We start from the raw sequence: 6,815 nt of genomic DNA on the forward strand, positions 1-6,815 counted from the left end.
TTTAACACTGGAAAAAGGACATCTTTCCCAGATCCAGGGGTGGATGAGATCGAAATTGAAGGTTTGTATTGAAAGTAGCAAATATTAGGTCAGTAGTTGAATATTATGCTTTATCAACAGAAAACCTAAAAGCACAGACCATTCTGTTAGTCCATGATTTAAGGTTCTTGAAGTCTATTGTTTCATCACTTTGCAACATTTGGCAAACTGCAGAGTGGCGGCCTTAAATAGTAAAACTACGTACTGTAATTTCCAGTATTAGTTCTGTATTTTGTCATATCTCGTTGTTAATGTGAGGTTTATGGGGTTTTGTGTTTGTTTTTTTCCCCACAATTTCTCAGATGAAATTGCATTAAGTGATGCTGAAACAAAGGACAGTGAGAGTGAATCAGATGATGATGACACAGCACTCACAATGTCGGCGTGTGGCACCAGTGAGCCTGTACATGCAGTAGCTGATTCCAATAACACAGCGCAGCTCCAAGACACTGTAGATTGTGGTAAGTTACCACTAGCTTGGTTTCTGTGGATAAAATGTTTGTTACAAATATTAAAACTTAATCAAATTGTGTAATCAGCAGATGAAGGACCACTCACAATGCCTGCAGCAAGTGAGACTGCTGCTCCCTCTGAAGGTAAGGGGTGCAGTTGGTTCTCTAAGCTTATGGACACGTTCTTTGTAATTTCGTTGCAATTCTGTCTCTGTACACCACCACAATGGATTTTAAAATCAAACAATATCCATATTTGTTAAAGTAGACTTCCTGCTTTAATTCTAGGGATTTGACGGAATCATCACATCACAGCCATTATGCGTAGTCTATTATTCTCAGAAGCTCAAGGGTAATTGCATAGCTGACAAACAATTTAATGACTGGGTGAGGCCTGTCTACAGACTACTTCATGTGACACACTATGGTGCTTGCATGATGCATTCCATTATCTCATTATCGGTTTTTTGTTTGTTTTAACTACTACTACTTTATATATCTTCCAGATAAAAATGCTGCTCAATCCCACAATTCCCAAAAACATGTGGTCCAAGGCTGAGGTTGCTGCAGTGATGAGGCATTTTAAAGACCACATAAACGAAGGGAAACTGGCCACTAAAAATGAATGCAGTCATTGCAAATTGGTAGAAGATCCGGTGTTGGCAGGAAGAAAAGTTCAAAACATAAGAGATTTTGTAAGAAACAGAGGATTAACTGCAAAAAGGCAGACAAAAATTAACTAAAATAACTGTTTAGCCAGATGTGGCTAAAAAAATACAAGAATTTAGGAGAAATAGTATAAGATATTGTCCCCTATTACAATATGGAAATAAAATAGTACATTAAAACAATTCGGCAATCTTGGTCAGATTGCCGAATTGTTGTTAAAACTGACTTATTGTGCAGCAGGCTGCCTCACTGATGTTCTGTTTAAAGAAAAAAAAAAGTTCTTGTTAATTACAGAAGTAGTTCGTATTTCATAATTTTTACATTTATTTAGGTTTTTTTTTTTGACAGGTTCTTATTTTAATATATATTTTTTGACAGGTTATATTTAAAAAAAAAATTATAAATGCATATTTTCTCCCCTTAATATTTACCTTTACACTATTAAAATTCATTTTGAATGTTTTTAATTTTTCTGTTTTCTATATTTTTATATTTCTGTGGGAAGCGTTTTTTTCTGTGGGAACTTTACAATTGTATTTAGTTACTGAATACTTAATTCTTGCCTTTAAATGTATTTTGTAGCACATTCCATTACATTGTCTAGTCGGAATACTGTATTCTGAATACTTTGAATATCTTTAGAATATTGTTATTATTTTAAATTCATGTATTTAGTTACTCTCCAAGAATGTAAGTAGCAAATTTTGTTACTTAAGTAAAATTGATCAACAGCTAACACACCCCCTTTCTTGGATAAAGTTAAATAATAAATCACTTGATGTTTTACTGTTACGCTGCAAATAAAACTGCCTTACTTTAACCGCATTGTCTTTTGCACTGTTCTGTGTGCTTCTTATTGATTGCAATAGATTTTATAAAGATACTAAACACTGTTTCTCTGGAATTCTGAAAATAAAAAACACAGATTTCAAATTATCAACTTTATTTAACATACTTTACAACAGTAAGGATATCAAATTCTTTCCTACCAAAAAAACCCCATGTTTTGAACACAAACACTGCTGATATTAATACTAACACAAAACTCATCTGTGTGAACTCTTCACCAAACCTACTTTTATTAACAGCTTTCTATTTTGATCAAAACAAAACAACAAGCAAATAATACAATGGCCCTTGCCCACCATGTAAGTTTATGACATTAAAGTCAGGAATGACAAGCTGTGAAAATAGGCTTAGGCTTCATTGTCTCATCCCTCTGTATTCTTTGTATGAAGACATCTTCTTGAGTGGAGACTACAAAATCGCACCAACTCATACCTGTGGTTAGCAGCTGGCCCGGAACTTGCCAATAATAGGCATGTGTTGGTTTAAGCTGCAATGTCCCTCTGCTGACCTTGAGGTAAGGTGCATCTACATAACTTTTAATGTTTGGACATTTCATTTCTACTAGGCCAAACGGAGGTTGCTCCAAGGGGTCGAAAATGATACCATCGGATGATGCACCAATCCATGGCGCATCTGGGTGCACCACAAATCCACATTTGTAGTGGTTCACTCGTTTTATCTGACAGTATTCCCAGATCGCATCTGCCTCTAACTCTAAACCCCTCTTCATAGGGCCTGTCTCGTGGTCTCCGTACATTATACCAATCGGCACACTCACTCTGCTCTCGCGTAGCACATTCTATGCTCTGGGACATTTCCAGCGTCACCTCCAGACTTTTCATGTGCAGCTGTTGCTTCCTGGAACAGACAAACATGCACTCTGATGGTTTCAGTCTGTAGTCCTGCAGTGGCAATGATGGTGGAGGTGGAGCATTATGAAGAGTCTGCGCTTTCTCTTTGGATGGTTGCTGATAAGAAAGTGGACTTCCTTGTTGCACCTTGCCAAAACGTGACTCCACAAGTGGGATATCGTCACTTATTCCCATGGTACAAATCATAGGCCGGTCAGCATCAGAGAAGGTTTGGTACACTTCAGATACCCGCAGAACCGAGAGGTCAGGAAGGTCCCCGTACAGTTTTTGTACAGTTTGCTCCTGGATGTTACAGAAAACACACACACACACACACAAACATTTTAAATTTAAGGGAAATCTACTACAATTACAGGTAGAACTAGAAAGCGAAAATTTCAGAAGAAATTTTAAGTGTGCCTATGCCGCTGCTAATCAGTGTCGTTTGCCATTCATACGGCTACAGAGAGCAAAACTCAGCAGAGCAGCCATTCTCCACCATGAACTATGGTAAAAACAAACACCGCTCACGCCTCACAGATGACAGCTTACAGTTTTGTGTAAAAATGAGGTGACTTCGTACAGCCCCGATTTGTAGACGCTGTGCACAGAGGTTCATGAGCAGAAGTCCCATTGTACCACGGCAGACCCGACAATGTTTGCATGAACACGCTTTGTAGCATTACTTTATTGACCACTTTTCACACATGGTTGCTGTACCCACACAGCCGGCTGTAGCTTTTCATCTCACAGCCCGACACACACCAAAAAAAACAGCCGAGAGAGCACAGACTTTACGCCTGAGAGGCGTGATTGCAGATGCCACTCAGCTGGGTCCACCTCCCCTGCAGCGGCACTGCAGACCACGCCCCGCCACACACATCAAACACGTAAAATAAATATTTATGCACTTTTGCATTCACTTATTTGCATTCACTTATTCACTTATGCATTCACTTATTTTTACACAGTGTTCTGAATGATTAACAATGGCCTACAGCTAATCTTGTGTATTATTATACAAACTTTGGTTGTAAGATTCAAATAACTATTTAATAAAAGGTAAATATTTTATATGAGAGTAAGAAAGAAAAGTATTTCTTTGTGCCCCCATTTCCCTGTTAATGCTCTACCTGCCCCCCTGGCAAAAGCTTTGCTAGATCCGCCCCTGCACAGTTACCAGCTGTCAGCTACACAAAAAAGGATAGTGTTATTCTTCTCTCAGAAACAGTTCATAACTTCCCTTCAACTCATTCATGTCACTCATTCAAGGTAAACCTGTTTCTCCATCACCAGTTCAGCTCTGATGATTCAGTAAGGACATTTCCTGGTTTGGACCAGCCCTTTTTTTCAGCTGTGGCTCCAGCAAACATCAGCTGATACTAGAAATTAAAATCAAAGGAATTCTAACAACAGCTGATCAACCTTAAACGTGCTGCTGTTGTTTAGCGCGATAAACAAACAAGAGAGAAAAGCCGATCATTGATCAGTTTCATGACTGAAGTTTCAACAAGCAAGAGAATGACAGGAGAGGCTGTCATAAAGTTCAACATCAGTAACTTAGCGCGCACACAGCTGTATAGAAACTCCGTCGTGCTAGATAGCACGCAGTAGAGTTATTGTAAAAAGTCAGCACAACGAAAATAAACTACACCTAAACTCTATTTGGGTCAGATATAAACTGAGTGCAGTTCATAACTTCTTACCTGAAATTCAGTTTACCTCACGCTCCTGCCTTCGGTTTCCCTTATCCACGATTGAGCTCCGCGTCCGCGTATGTCTTTTTCCCGCATGTCCTTTCTGTCAGGGCTAGCTGCCCTTTGTTGGAGCTCCGCGTTAGCCACCACCAAACAACTCAGTTATTTTTCCCACATCGACCAGCATCTGGACAACCACCTTTCACTGTTTATACCGTTACTAAAATGAATAAATGAATTATCGGCCCATATAAACGAAAAATAAGTCCAGCTGAGAAAGAGTCTCTTGGTGAGCGATCGGGTGGTGAAACGAGTGTCAGCCGCCTCACTGTAAGCCAAGCCCGGGTGCTTTTTAGCGAAGAGACGCTAGCCGCGCTAGCTACTTAGCCGCGCTAGCAGCAACATCGTAAGTTGCTAATATGGGATGTTTTGACAAAACGAGCAGATATTTGACGTTTACACACCTACATTCTCGCCTGTAAATATCTTAAAAGTTTATTTTGTGACCTAGAAACACGAATAAGAGGAATATAAAAACGACGTGGCAGCCGCCATTGTTTCACTCGGTAGAAGCATGCTATGAATTGTGGGATATGGAGTTTTCCACCAAGCATACACCCTTGCGCTTACCGTAAGTATTCAATGGTTCGCGCAACCTTAAATCTTCCAATGGTTCCTTAAAGCAGCGACGCTGTGCGCGCCGTATATATTCTCGTCATTATGGTAATCCAAATACGGGTAGACAGGCCGTAGCACCCCCGACATACCACTAGAGAGAGCCAACACACCACAAATGAAGTTTGAAATCTGTTTCTATGGGGCCAAAAGTTGAATCTTTCTCATGGGCCTAGAAATGGGCCTAAATTTTCACTAAAATCTAAATATTTAAAAAACTCTCAAAGTCATAAACACCAAAAGTCATAGCATAGTAGTCCAGATCCAGCCGCACAAAATGATATAATATATGTAACCCTTGTGTCAAAACTGTGCGGCAGATAAGCGCGGGAAAATTTGCACAAAAATATTAATATTTAAAAAACTATAAAAGTCATAAACACCAAAAGTCATAGCACACCATTCCAGATCCAGCCGCACAAAATGATATAACATATGTGAACCTTGTCTCAAAACTACGGGGCGAGTTTCGCTGCAAAATTTCAGGCGGAAAAAGGAAAATAATAACTAGAAAGCGAAAATTTCAGTAGAAATTTTAAGTGTGCCTATGCCGCTGCTAATCAGTGTAGTTTGCCATTCATACAGCTACAGAGAGCAAAACTCAGCAGAGCAGCCATTCTCCACCATGAACTATGGTAAAAACAAACACCGCTCACGCCTCACAGATGACAGCTTACGGTTTTGTGTAAAGATGAGGTGACTTTGTACAGCCCCGATTTGTAGATGCTGTGCGCAGAGGTTCATGAGCAGAAGTCCCATTGTACCACGGCAGACCCGACAATGTTTGCATGAACACGCTTTGTAGCATTACTTTATTGACCACTTTTCACACATGGTTGCTGTACCCACACAGCCGGCTGTAGCTTTTCATCTCACAGCCCGACACACACCAAAAAAAACACCCAAGAGAGCACAGACTTTACGCCTGAGGGGCATGATTGCAGATGCTGCTCAGGTGGGTCCACCTCCCCTGCAGCGGCACTGCAGACCACGCCCCGCCACACACATCAAACACGTAAAATAAATATTTATTCACTTATGCATTCACTTATTTTTACACAGTGTTCTGAATGATTAACAATGGTCTAGAGCCAATCTTGTGTATTATTATACAAACTTTGGTTGTAAGATTCAGATAACTATTTAATAAAAGCTAAATATTTTATATGAGAGTAAGAAAGAAAAGTATATCTTCGTGCCCCCCTTTCCCTGTTAATGCTCTACCTGGCCCCCTGGCAAAAGCTTTGCTAGATCCGCCCCTGCACAGTTACCAGCTGTCAGCTACAGAAAAAAAGGATATTGTGTTATTCGTCTCTCAGAAACAGTTCAAAACTTCCCTTCAACTCATTCATGTCACCTAAAAGGTAAAGTTGTTTCTCCATCACCAGTTCAGCTCTGATGATTCAGTAAGGACATCTCCTGGTTTGGACCAGCCCTTTTTTTCAGCTGTGGCTCCAGAAAACATCAGCTGATACTAGAAATTAAAATCAAAGGAATTCTAACAACAGCTGATCAACCTTAAACGTGCTGCTGTTGTTTAGCGCGATAAACAAACAAGAGAGAAAAGACAGGAGAGGCTGTCA

The sequence above is a fragment of the Neolamprologus multifasciatus genome, chromosome 5 (genome assembly GCF_963576455.1).
Source record: "Neolamprologus multifasciatus chromosome 5, fNeoMul1.2, whole genome shotgun sequence".
NCBI lineage: Eukaryota > Metazoa > Chordata > Actinopteri > Cichliformes > Cichlidae > Neolamprologus > Neolamprologus multifasciatus.